The sequence below is a fragment of the Elephantulus edwardii genome, unplaced genomic scaffold (assembly GCF_000299155.1).
Source record: "Elephantulus edwardii isolate Elephantulus edwardi_28Jun2011 unplaced genomic scaffold, EleEdw1.0 scaffold00101, whole genome shotgun sequence".
In the NCBI taxonomy this organism is placed as follows: domain Eukaryota; kingdom Metazoa; phylum Chordata; class Mammalia; order Macroscelidea; family Macroscelididae; genus Elephantulus; species Elephantulus edwardii.
Window position 1 is genome coordinate 8,889,979 of NW_006399851.1, and position 13,929 is coordinate 8,903,907.

Consider the following 13,929-nt stretch of genomic DNA (forward strand, 5'->3'; position numbering starts at 1 on the left):
TATGTCCATCAGATTGCCATGAACGTCAAACAGAATTCCAGATCAACCTAGTGCCTTCTCTTTAGCTATCAACTGCTCTCTGGTCCTCATGATTTCTGTTAAGAAAGTCGGCCATGAACAGCTTACTGTAGCAGAGATTAAGCTTGCTTTGAACCAGCCAACCAGATGGTGAAACAAAACACCCTCCACTCCTCCCTAAGGTAAATACATGGCTTGTTTCCAGTTATACTGTGGCAATATGGTTTCCAACAATCTTAACAGAGCCACTGCTACCATCAAAATCAAACATGTCATACAGTCTGTGGATTAGTAGTCCACTCTGGCTTTGAAGTTGTCATTAATTACAGGCCTCTGAGAAAACAGGCTTGAACATGGCTGAGCTTGTGAGAAAGGGGCAGGACAGGAGTAGGTTTAAATCTATTTATAGCATTGCTACAAAGTGACTTGCTGGCACCTAACAACACACTACTACGGTGTGGTGCCTTGTGAGGTACTGGCAAAAGTACAGCAAGCTATGTGCAAGCTGATGCCTGGGCTTGCCTAAAACACAAGCTGATCTGACGTCAGCCAAGTGAGCCTTTGTTCATTTGTATGTGAATGAAGGAATAGAGGAAGGAGAATTTTCTGAGGTCCTTAAGGTCATGGCTGTCCTTTAAAGAGATGAGAAGTCCGGAACAGTTAGTGGTAAGGGATAGGATAAGGGGTCTGCTACAACTTTACAATCTTTTCTTTATACTTGTCTTTTTCTATGTTCTTATAAAAAGATAAAAAAGGAAATAACAAACAAAAGAACTATTTTCTCTAAAAAAAAGACGACCCCATGGGACCATGTGCATATATGCAGCTGGGCATTTTCCAAACCAACATTAAGCCATACACATCTATTTCCAAATGAAAATTAATAAACCGATGTACTGATTGATTGCAATTTTACAAGATTATGCTTTTCTTTCATGTTTTTCTGTGCTCTTTAAATTTTCCAAGTGAACAGCATAACACTTTTTATAAGCTTACTATGGAATTTTATTTCCCATGAGAAGCAAAGCTACTTACTCCATTGGCTACACTATCTCCACTCCTTACATTAAATTCTTTGACACACCTGCTTCCAAAAGTATTATACCATACTTTTCAGGTTCTTCATTCTAACCTTGACCACACCTCTTCGGCATCCTTAGCTAGTTTCTCTCCATGTGTACTTTAGGAGTTATGGTGACTTAGTGGAAAGAAGTTGTGCTGCCAATGCACAGGCACAGAGTTCAAATCCACCATCTTCTCTGCAGGAGAAAGATAGGCAATCTCCTCTCATGCAATTTACAACTTATGAAAACCTGCTAGAGGGTCAGTTAGGGGTTTCAACTCCAGGGCACATGCTAACATGTATCATTTAAGGGAGTTCTTGCTGACCTAGTGTGTAGGGAACTGTGCTGTGGTTCAAATCCACCAACAGCTCCACTGGCGGAGCTGGGCAATCTCCTTCTGTGCACTGTACAGATTCCAAAAATCTGCTGGAGGGTCAGACCCGACAGTAATGAGTTTATGTATCCTTCAGAGTTTCCTCATCCAAGGGCTTTCTTGGTTTTATCTACACTACACTAGGATGATTTCATTAATTCCCATCGCTTCAACAACTTACATATGATGACTACAAAATGCGTAAATATCCTAAATCCATTTATTTTCAGTCAAAGATCTAAAATTAATAATTTAGGTGCCCATATAGCAGTTCAAACATTTTACTCATCATCTTCAATTTCCTTCCTGTATTTTCTATTTTAGTCACATCATTATCTATTGAATCATCCAGGACAAAAATGTTAATAACATTTTCTCATTCAACAGCTCCTCTCACTACTCTTACTCTTAATCAAGGTTTATAGGATTTAACATCTTAAAATATCTCACCAAACCCACTATACAAATCAGTCTACTTTTATTACCAACTGCAACAAAGAGGAAGCCCTCTACTTCATAATACAGTAGCCTAACTGGTCTTCTACAGGTCAGGCTCAAATCTATTTTCCACCTTACCACCAAAGAACTCTCTCTTCAGTCCAAGGCCAATGATATCCTTCCCTTGCTTAAACCAGCATCAAAAAGATATAATGGCCATTAGCAAGAGCAACAAATGTGTATCCTGAGATTAACATGCACCAGACGTTCTAGTAAGTACTTCAAATGAACTATTTAGTCCTCATAACACTGCTAAGAGGTTTGCACTATTATGTCCATTTAAGAGATGGGGACTGAGGGGAGGATGGTGGGAGGCCACTGTGCAACAATGAATGAATGTTTTAAAAGAAAAAAATTAACTGGAGGAAGGTGGAGGGGAGGAGGAGGGTAAAATGTACAATAATGAATGAAAACCCAATTTTTCTGTAAACTTTTGTTAAAATCACAATTCAAATAAATTTTATTTTAAAAAGATGAGAAAAGTGAGTTTATCTATAAGTACTAAGTCATACAAGTGGCAAAGATTTAAATTTATCCTATCCAAAAATATTTAACTAGTTTTTCCACGAAAGTCAGTTTCTAAAACAGCTGTTCTTCCTTAAAAACTCTGCTCATAGGTTATCTCTGAAGGAATATACTAGCAACTAGTTAGAGTGAACGGACAATCTCTCAAGAACAGTGCTAATAATGGTGAGCAGAAATTGAAGAGTGAATATTTTCCTTTATTCCATTTCTGTTAAGTGTGTGCAGTCTTTCTATAGACCTTTTTCTGATCACCTCCTCATATTCCAAGGAAGTTAACCATTTCTTCCACTATACTCCTCTAGTTTATTCATGTTATAGCTTACGATATTTAATTACTTATTTACATGTTTATGATCCTTCTTACCTGTAAACCTCTAAGGGCAAGGACCCTCTCCCAGCCAATCATCCTTGCTAAACCCCAGATAATTAGTGCATTATGTGGCTCATATGTTCTTTACAAATTAAGCTTACTTCTCCTCCATTTTGCTTTGTAATTTCTATTACTATTGATTCCTTGGCAACTGCCTCATAATTTAACTCCTACTTCTCTAGCCTATACTCTGTCTTCCACATTATTTATCACATGTCATACTCCCTCATGACCTAGTGTGATCTTCCCAGAACAGGTAACATCTTCCTGAAAAACTGGACTCCAAACAACCTTTAGAGTACTCTACCTCAGAACTATTACCAAAGCTCTCTAATATCTGATTCCATCCTGTCTGTAAACAATTCATTACAAATAATCCAACCCCCAGCACTTTTGAACCTCTGCCAAAGACACAAACAGTTCTCCTCCTCCCCTATAACTATTCAGCTATTTATCACATTTTGGGCTATTTTTCCCCAACAAAGCCTCCCAAATTATCATGTACAGCCTATCAAATACTACTTCCTTTAAAATCTGTTTCTCTGAGCCAGTATTAATTACTATCTCCTTGGTTCTTTCATAAGCACTCTCATTTTTTTAAAAATAGTATTTTATTGTGATTTTTGGTGGAATTTTACACACCAAATTAGGTTTCCTTTTATCAAATTCTACACAATTCACTTCGTGGCACTGGTTTTGTTTTTCAGTGGGTCAACTTTTCCTTTACTTTCTAGTTGCCCATTTCCAGTTATCTAGTTTCCCTTCTCATTTTTACTTTAGAGTTAATGCTAAACATTTACTCTGATAAAGATTTCTTTTTTCCCAGGAGCACATTACTCACAGATACTATTTTATGAGTGTGGTTTTTAGCTAAACAGGACATTACAGAAGAACTGTAGCTGAAGATTTAACAGGGATTTCAGTGCAATGGTATCAAGAAGTTCAACAGTCTCAAGAGGTCCAGTTAAGAACTTGGATCTTGTCTATATTTTGCTCCATTCTATCAGAACCCAACTACTGTGTTCCTGATCAGTCCATAGTGGCTGCTAGATACCATCTAGCTCTTCTGGTCTTAGAACACATGAAGCCATGGTTCATGTAGACTATTAATCCTGTGGACTAGCTTCTTCCCTTAGTTTTTGGCTTTATTTTCTCTTTTACTCTGGACTTGTAGAGGCCAATGGTTGTATCCTAAGTGGCTACTCAAAAGGTTTTAAGACCACAGACATGACTCACCAAACTAGAATCTAGAACATAAACCTTAAGTACTGTATTAGGCCAACTGATCACACTGTCCTATGAAGCTATGGCCTTAAGCCTCAGACCTTGTAAACTAAAAACTAGCATGCTATTATTATGTACCATAGAATCAGAACTAACTGCAAATCACACAGGGGTTGACTACCCACCTTTCTATGGAGCAGCATGTGATTTCGAACAAACCTTTGGTTTGGCAGAGCAATTCCTTATGACTAAGCCATGAGATCTCCCTACAGAAACTAGTATAGATTGTGTATTAATCCAGAGTTATTTATGCATGCCTGCTGCCTATTTCCTTCTCCACTGTACCCTCCAAATACTAAATAAATTGCTTACTTGATATTTTTGTTTACATTTTCAACCTGTTTTCCCCTACATCCCTAGAAGGAAAGATCTTTTATATACATAGATGAAGAAAAAACTTTCACTTTCTTCTACCACCCAAAGAGCATATGAATGGGACAGGATAGGACAAGGTTCAGACTGGTTTCTCAAAGAGTTGCTTTGAGTTGTAGTTGACTCAATGGCACATAACAACAATATACAGAAATAATCCAAAAGAAATAATCTTAAAAATATTACTCTGTGCTTACTGACTTTCAAGATAGTACTTTGTGATTAGATTAAATATCTGGATTACCTGCAGTTCTTCCTGAATCACTGTTACAATGATATTGAGACTCTATTCCCAAAAGAAAGTATAATTCTAACAAAACTTTCAAATAAAAATTATTACCTCTCATGTACTAAATTAACTCTACCTCCACTGTTGCTTTTAGAATGCATATTCACCAGCTCCAGTATGCTTTTAGAAATGCACTTAAACAGTCAATAATTATTAATAAGAACAAAAAGAACAGAAAGCAAATACATACTCTAAACTCACCCCAGTCAAAACAGCAAAATTTAAGAGAACAGCAAGCAACAAATGCTGGCGAGGTTGTGGAGAAACTAGAACTCTTACTTCCTATTGGTGGAAGTGTAAAATGGTGCAACCACTGTGGAAGGCGGTGTGGTGCTTTCCCAAAAAAGCTGCAAATGAAGATACCATTTGACACAGCAATTCCACTACTGGGAATATACCCCAAAGAGACCATAACTGACATCCAAGCAGATATATGCACACCCATGTTTATCGCGGCTTTGTTCACAATAGCAAGGAGTTGGAAACAACCTAAGTGCCGATCAACAAAGGAATGGTCAGAGAAGCTGTGGTATATTCACACAATGGAATACTACGCTGCACTCAAAGACAAGGAACTCATGCAATATTATTCAAAATGGGTGACCCTGGAGGACATTATGCTGAGTGAAATATCTCAGTCACAAAAGGACAAATACTGCATGGTGCCGCTGTTATAAAACATGACTGACATCAGATTTGGGAGACTGAGAAAAATGGGTTCAATAATGTATACTGCATTGAAACAGATTAAGGAGAAAACTGTTTAAAAGGGTTATGTAATTAGGTATTTTTGTCATGACTGGGGAGAGGGATTCTAAAACAAGGAAAGAATTTTTCTTTTACTTTTCCATTAGGGTAGTGTACTGGAGGAGGGGAAAGGGTTGGGAGGGGAGAAAAGTGCAACAATGAATGAAAATGAATGAATGGTAATCCAAAGTCTCTGTAAATTTTCACTGACATTAATAATAAATTTAAAAAAAACTGAATATACAAAACAAAACAAAACTCCAAACAAAAACAAAATGATAGATAGGCTATTTTATCCTCATAAATTGTGTTTATTTTGCTGAACATACACAAAAATGATATTTAAATGTAAATCCAAAGTGGAAAATGAAATAGTCTTTAATAACACAAATAATCATCATCATACTCTTAAGTCTTAAATTTTCCAAGAAAGACCTAAAAATACTGCATGTCAGTTAAAGCCATCTTTTCAGACATACAATAAATACACTGACACCTGTTTCTTCTCATCTATTCGTTCTCTTTCAAAAGAAAACTTGCTACCAATGAAAATGTGTCTTCAAAAACTAAGATATCAGTTCCAAATACTTAATTGTGCTAGTCCTAGTTGAAACCACAGCTTAAATGAAAACTTCTTTTTAATTACATCTCATAAACTCTGAGAAGTCTTGGTGGCACAGTGGGTATGTGTTCAACTGCTAACGAACTAAATGGCCATTCACACTCTTCAGTTAGGAAAGATGTGGCAATTTGCTTTGATAAAAGATACTTCTTGTTATGAGTTGCCTGCAACTCATAGCAACCCTATGCACAATAGCTCTGAACCTGCCCTATCCTGAGTCAATCTCACTGTCTCTGACACACCTACCTTCACAATCCCAGTTATTGTGTCAATCCATCTCACCCAGGGTCTTCCTCTGAGCTGTCTCTCCACCCTGCCAAGCATTCCAAGGACTGGTCCCTCCTGGCAACATGCCCAAAGTATGTGAGGGAGAGCTTCAAAATCTTTGCCTCCAAGGAACAACTTGGTTTCACCCTCTCCAGGACAGACCCGTTTGTTCTCTTGGCAATCCATGGTTGTTCAATACTCTTCTCCAGTACCAGAACACAAAAGTATCAAATTTCTTCTGTTATCTTTCGTCACTGTCCAGCTCTCTGATGCACAGCAAGTAATTGAGAAGACTGTGACCTGGATCAGAACACCTTAGTCTTTAGACTGCAATGATGGAAATGCTACAGGGTCATCATCATCTGCTCTATAGGATCACAGTGAGGTGGACTCCACAGCAATGAGTCTGACTCTGGGTTTTATACTAAATTCTCAGATAAGTATACATTAACCTGACATTCTGCAGATCACAAACTACAGATGGGTGCTACTTTTCTTGTGTATCCTCAAGTAGGAACAAAGTCATAGCTGATTCTCCAGCACAGTTCCAGAGGCAGTAAACTGCACTGGAAGAGACTGCTCATCTTTCTCCTACAGAGCAGCTCGTGGATTTGAACCACATGCCTTTAGGTTGACAGTGCAACTACTTACCACTAAGCCACCACAGGTGGTAGAGGTCAGAAAGTCTTGTACTAAAGAATGTGGGGTAATTTTTAAGGGTGATGAACTATTAGATGACTTGTTCTTTAAAATGACTGTGATGGTGGCTACATGACTGCTTGTGTGTCAAAATTCACAACACTATACACAAAAATGGTAAATTTTACTATATGCAAAATACATTAATTTTTGAAAAAATTAAGTAACAACTGAATGGGGATCACAGCAATTAAGAGATGAGCCTGATGAATTAGGCAGGAATCACTCACATCATCCAAGACTCTGGAGGCAAGTTTCAGATTTTATTCTCAAAGTTACAGGTATACCAAGCGATCTAAAGAATGGGACAGATAAAATTCAGTTCTGTATTAGAAAGAAAGGTGGTAACACTGACTGGACTGAGGGCAAAACATGGAACAATTAATCTGGAGACTAATTAGCCAGCCACTTCAGTAAGAAAGGAGATAAATAAACAGGACCTGATGAAGGATGGAGAGATGGACAAGAAAGTTAAAGAGAGGAAGTTCTCAAGTTCCTAACAATAGAGAAGCCACTGACCAAACTGGCTTCAAGAAAAGGACCAGCTTTTAAAAACCAGCTTTTAAATTTGCAATGTCTGTAAGACATTCAAATGTTATCATTTGGTTAGACAATATAGTGGCGTAGAGTTCAACAGAATAAGCAGAGATACAACTTTAGAATCATCAAGGTATTTGCAGACATAAAAATGTAAGGTCCAGATTACGCAGAAAACTATGTGGAATAACATGTGAAAAGAACCTATGGAATCATCTTGAACAATAGCAGTATTATGGGTTTGATAGTAAAATTTTAAGTATAAAGAACTGGCTTACTGAGTATGGAGCTGTAGAGTTTGAAATCATTACAACCATACTGATTATTTCCATTTGGGATCTTTCTCAACCACTTTGTCTTCTCTGACTGTATCTTTGGCTTAATCATCTTAAAAAAACAAAACTCAAGGCAGTTAAATATAAAGTTGGAATTGAATTCTAAGCTTTTACTTTCAATTTTAACATCGAGAAATTTTGCTATTTTGTTATTTAACACTGAGAATATTCAGTTAAAATATAAAGTTTGGAATAATCTACTAAAAACACTTATTTTGCTAATCAAACTGGAGAAGCACAATCATGAGGGATCATTACATAGCTTCCATGTTATACTGTTACATACATTTATTTTTTTTCCCCTGGGGCTATAATCCAGCCCATAACAGGAGGGAGGGAGGAAAGGAAGGAAGGAAGGAAGGAAGAAAGGAACCGGAGAAGCACAAAAAGGAGCTGAATAATACATTTCAGATACAGGTTCATTTTAACAACATCGCTCTATCTTGGTAGCTTGACAAACTACTCTACGGTTGCTTTAAAAGACTGCTGATACCATAATAAGGTCATCAGAAAATACCACTGAGAAAAGGAGCTTTGGTGGCTTAGCCAATAGGGTGCTGCAACGCTAACCATAAAATACTAAAAAGTAAGAGGTCCAATGATTCTTGGTAATTGGTTCTTTCCAGGAATATGCATCAAAATTCCCAGCAGAACTTTCTCAAGAAGTCTATCTTGTCTGAGTTCTATTTCTGAAAATGTTTATTTAGGGGTTAAGCACTATTTTAAATGAATACTCTTGGCACTAGCAATCAGAAGATCAAAAGACAACTTGCACTGGGCAAATCTGCTGTCAGGAACCTCTTCAGAGTACTAAAGAGCAATGATATCAGTCTGGAAACTGAGGTGCGACCGATCTAGGCCATGGTCTTCACAATTACTTGCTATGCATCTGAAAGCTGGTCAATAACTGATGATAATAGAAGAAGGATCAATGCCTTTGAGTTGTGGTGCTGGAGAAGAATACTGAACATATTGTGTACTGCCAGGAGAACAAACAGGTCTGTCCTATAGAGGGTGAAACCAGGCTGCTCCTTGGAGGCTAGGATTTTGGGGTTCTGCCTCACACACTTTGGGTATGTGGCCAAGAGGGACCAGTCCTTGAAGAGGGACATCATGCTAGGAAGGGTGGAGGGACAACGCAGGAGAGAAAGATACCAGATGAGATGGATTGACACAGTAATTGGGATAATGAAGGCAGGTGTGTCAGAGACAGTGAGAATGACTCAGGATAGGATGGGGTTCAGAGCTACTGTACATAGGACTGCTATATAAGTTGCAGGCAACTTGATGGCACCATAACAACAATGTAAGTAAGGAGGCGGCTCTGGTGGTCTAGTGCTAAGAAGCTCTGCTGTAAATCCCAAAGGCACGTGCTCCACAGGAAAAAGATGGGCAATTTCTTCCTGGGCAATTTACTGTCTCTGAAAATCTGCTGGAGGGTCAGTTCCAATTCAATGGTACTCAAAACAAAAGGCAAATAAGGTAGTATGGTTCCAAGAGGATTAGACAACTTGCTAATAATATGCAAGAAAGGTACATCGAATTGTGAAGTTGTTTTGTGTGCTGTGCCTTAGAGTTCAAATGACTTATAGCTGACCCTCCAGTGGGTTTTCAGAATCAGTTAATCACAAAGGAAGGTACTGCCCATCAATCTTCTGGCAGAATAGCTGGTGGATTCAAACTGTGTGCATTTGGGATTGCAGCACAGCTTCTTAGGACTAGGCTACCAAAGCTTCCTAACCAGGAGATTGGTCAATTATACCATTTCATTGAGAATATAAAGGCCATTCAAGAGCAGGGGAGGAAACTTCACTGTCACAAAGAAGAGCTGAGAGCAGAACACATCCTTTAGACAGAGGGTCCTACGCTGAGAACCTTCCAGATCCAGGAAACAGAGTTGTAACAAGAGATGGCACAATGTAAGACTGTAAGAAGTGGAACAAGATCAGTATACCAGAAGCAGCAGAATCAGAAGACTGCCAGGAGACAGAGAAGAGGGCTCTTTCCCTCTGGTAAAAATAGATGAGGTCAGAAACAGTCACCATGGCACTTTCATAAGTGATTCTGATTTCCTATCTCCTGACTACAAGAAGAAAAACAACAATCCAAATGTTAGTTCCAGGATTTAACATGAAATTCTCATTTGGATGATTCTAAATCACTTCCTAACCACTGAGACATTCTTCTAACTGGAAATAAAAAACATGTATTTCCCCATCTAAAGCTAGAATTCTAACCACCTCCGTAAAGTATCTATGAATTACGCACGGTTTCTAGTTAACTAGTTTTGAGAAGATTTAACTTTTCAATAGATGTCAGGAAAAGATAGTGCAAGACAGGAAAAATGGTTCATTTTCCCCTAATTATTTAATCTCCAATCTCCTTCTAATGACTAACTCAAGCTTTGACCTCAACTAGTATTTAAGCAGGATCAAGATCAATCTGCTAACTCACAATATTTAGATTCCACTTTTCAAATTACCAGTAAGTCCAAAATTAAAGTTAGGTCACAAATGTAATACAGCAGAGCAAAAATAATTATGTAAGAATAGACAGTCACTTTTTTCCCCCAAAAAAATTTGCACTTACCCATCTCTTCCCTTACTGACAATTTTTACTTCAAAATAATAAATCCCACAGGCTGCTGGTATTGGATGTGTTGCTCGAACTGATGCTGCATCTTTAGGGGTCTTCCCATGACCTGTGTATGAAATAGGAAAGAAGGAGGAAATGAGATATTTTTTTAAAGAAAAATCAGAATAAATAATACCATTATAAACATAGGTTTCAGAAAAATACAAAATTATAAAAATATGGTTTTCAGAACAATATACACATTCTGTTGTCATGAGTTCAAATAATTGAAAGATAAAACATTTATCATTAAAATTAATCCAGTACACAAACCAGCCCCAGTTAACACCAGAACTCTTTACCACTACTTTCAAACACTTCTGAATCTGAATACAGTAGCCCTTTATGCAAGTAAGTATTTCAGAGGAGATTAAATCTTGAAGAGAAAAAAAAGATGTACTTGGAGAATAAGCAGAATTAAATTTTAAAATATTTAATAAAATTTATAAACAATTCTGCCAAAACACTTTTCCCTACTTTTTTTAAACAAGAAATTTCTGTACTATATGTATTTTAAATGACATTTTATATAATTAGAAATAATTAACAGAGTGGTTTTCCTGGAAAATTTATAATTCTTTTTCCATCATAGATATTATCTATAGTATATAAAAAATCTATATAAATATAGTAATAAAAATATCAAATATCCACAAAGAATAGAAAAGACGCAAAAAAATATATATTATCATTAACTGCATACAAAGGCTGAGTCTGTAAAATTTCTTTTCTTTTTCCCCCCCCGTTTGTGTACCGTCAAATTGGATCTGAATGGTACAGGAGGAGGTTGTCCCTCCTTTTTTTTTTTATTATTTCTTTTATTATTATTTTTGTGTGAGTGTACCATCAAATCAGATCTGACTGGTACAGGAGGAGACTGTCCCTCCTTCCCCAGCAGAGCATCTGGTGGATTCGAACTGTGCGCCTCTGGGATTGTAGTTGCCGCTCCTTGCCACTAGGCCACCAGAGCTCCCCCGAGGTTGTCCCTCCTTCTCCAGCAGAGCATCGGGTGGATTCAAAGAGTCTATAAAATTCCTTAAGTCATTTTTAGCTAAATGAAAACATGTATCTAATTTATTGTCCTACTTCTTTCTGCCAGAAATTTCTGTATTATATGTTTTAAATGACATTTTATATAATTAGAAAGACTTAACAAAGTGGTTTTCCTGAAAAATTTATAATTCTTTATCTGTAATAGGTATTATCTAAAGTATATATTTATACCTATAGTGTTAATAAAAATATCAAATATCCACAAAGAATTGAAAATATAAAAAAATAGATAATATCATTATTTCTATATAAAGGCTGAGTCTATAAAATTTTTTAACTGTAGCTAAATGAAAACATGTATCTAATTCATTGTTGTATTTCTTTATTTTCTAAATAAACAAATATCACCTCACCACTGCTGACATTTTGGAAAATTTGCTAATTATTTTTAAACCTTTAAATTAAGAACAAACAGGTATGTCTTGGGAAAAGTTCAGCCAGAGTGCTCCTTGGAAGCAAAGCTTTGTCTCTCATCCTTTGGACATTTTGTTAGAGGAAATCAGTCATTGGAAAAGGACATCGTGCTTGGAAAGGCAGTGGGATCAGAAAAAGAGAAGACCTTCAACGAGGCAGACTGACAAAGGAGCAATAATGATAGACTCAAGTATTTTAGAGATGATGAGGGTAATAAAGCACAGGACAAGGTTCAGGTCCACTGTTTATAGGGTTGCTATGAGTTGTGCTCAACTTGATGGCACCTAAAAACATGTCTCAATTCAAAACCTAGTTTTCTTTTATTCATCATCACCTTCTCTATTCCTCAAAGATATAAATTACTATCTAACCTGGCAAGTGAGCAAAATCTAGTGACAAAGTGCCTATAAAAACTAGATGAATACAAATAGAAGTTGAAGTACATACAATGCTAGGAAGTACTAAAGAAATGTTAGACAGATCTCCATAACACAAGAAAGGATTATGAAAAATATTCCAGATCATTATTAAGGTACTCTAATTAGGTATGTTTAAACTAGTACAAAGTTAGGTGTATAATTAATCTTTTGTTGTTGTTAGGTACTCTTGAGCTGAAGATGACTCACAGCAACCCTATGAACTGTGGATCTGAACCGTGCTCTATCCTGCACCATCCCCATCTTCACTGATGTTTGAACCCATTGTTACCATCACTATGGTAAAAAAAAAAATCAATCTTATAGTCTTATTGTAAATTACTCCCCTGGAAAAAAGAATCCCCCTCTTCAAATTTACCAGGATTGCTTTAAAACTAAGTATCTTTTTTATAAATTAAAAAAAAATTATATTAAAGATAATCATCACACCAATGCTCAAATCACCAATGTATATTCTATCATTCAACAGTGTATATTCTATCATTAAAAGTTTATACTTAAAATGCTAAAACAAAATACACCTGAATAAATCTGTTACTATGAAAATATGCATTCATGGGGTTTTTGTTGTTACTGTCAAGTCAGAATCAACGCATAGATGTTCCTCCAACAGGTTTTTAAAGGCAGTCAATTGCACTGCCACCCATCTTTCTTCAACAGAAAAGCCAGCTGGCAGCATGATTCCTTAGCACTATGTCACCAGAGCTCCCTTATGTTCACAGAAATCTTAAGTTATTCAAGTCCCAGAAAGAAACAGGTTCTCAACCCGGGACTACTAGGAGATGAGAAACATGACTCAGAAGATAAAAATAAAAGCACCAGTATAAAGTGAGCTCTGGTGGCCTAGTGGTAAGAATCTGCTGCAATCCCAAAGGCACACTGTTTGAATCCACCATGTGATTTACGGCCTCTGAAAATTCGCTGGAGGATCAGCTATGGATTGGTTCCACCTCAACAGCACATAGCAACAATCATTAATATAAAAACACCTCACAAAACAGAAGGATTAAAAAAAATAAATCCACTTTAAAAAGTAGGGCTGTCTCCAAACACAAATGGGTTGAGAAATTATAATATATTCAAGTAATGGGATACTATGCAGCACGCAGGAGCAATGATTCTGTAAATTATTACCTAACTTGGGAAGGGTTGAAGAGCATTATGATGAGTGAATTAACTCAGTCCCACAAGGACAAATATTGTATAAAACCATTATTGCAGAATGAGTATAAAGATCCAAGGGAGATGGGGGAGGGTGGAGGCAGAGGGATGAGGACGTGCAGAGGGAGGGGGGATTAATCATGGAGTTGTACAACTTGATGGGAGCAGTGGTGAGGGAGATTGGAAGAATCTGTTCCCAAACACAATGTATTCAAATTTTTATTTATTTA

The 13,929-nt window shown here is 36.9% G+C and overlaps 1 protein-coding gene across 1 annotated transcript in view; it reads right to left on the bottom strand.

Moving 5' to 3' along the window:
• The window catches only part of RANBP9 (RAN binding protein 9), a 148,763-nt gene that overhangs the window by 105,951 nt on the left and 28,883 nt on the right, over window positions 1-13,929 (bottom strand). The window contains exon 2 of the mRNA XM_006891614.1: window positions 10,590-10,701. The gene's annotated coding sequence lies outside the window, so the exon portion shown is untranslated. The remainder of the gene's footprint in view (window positions 1-10,589; window positions 10,702-13,929) is intronic.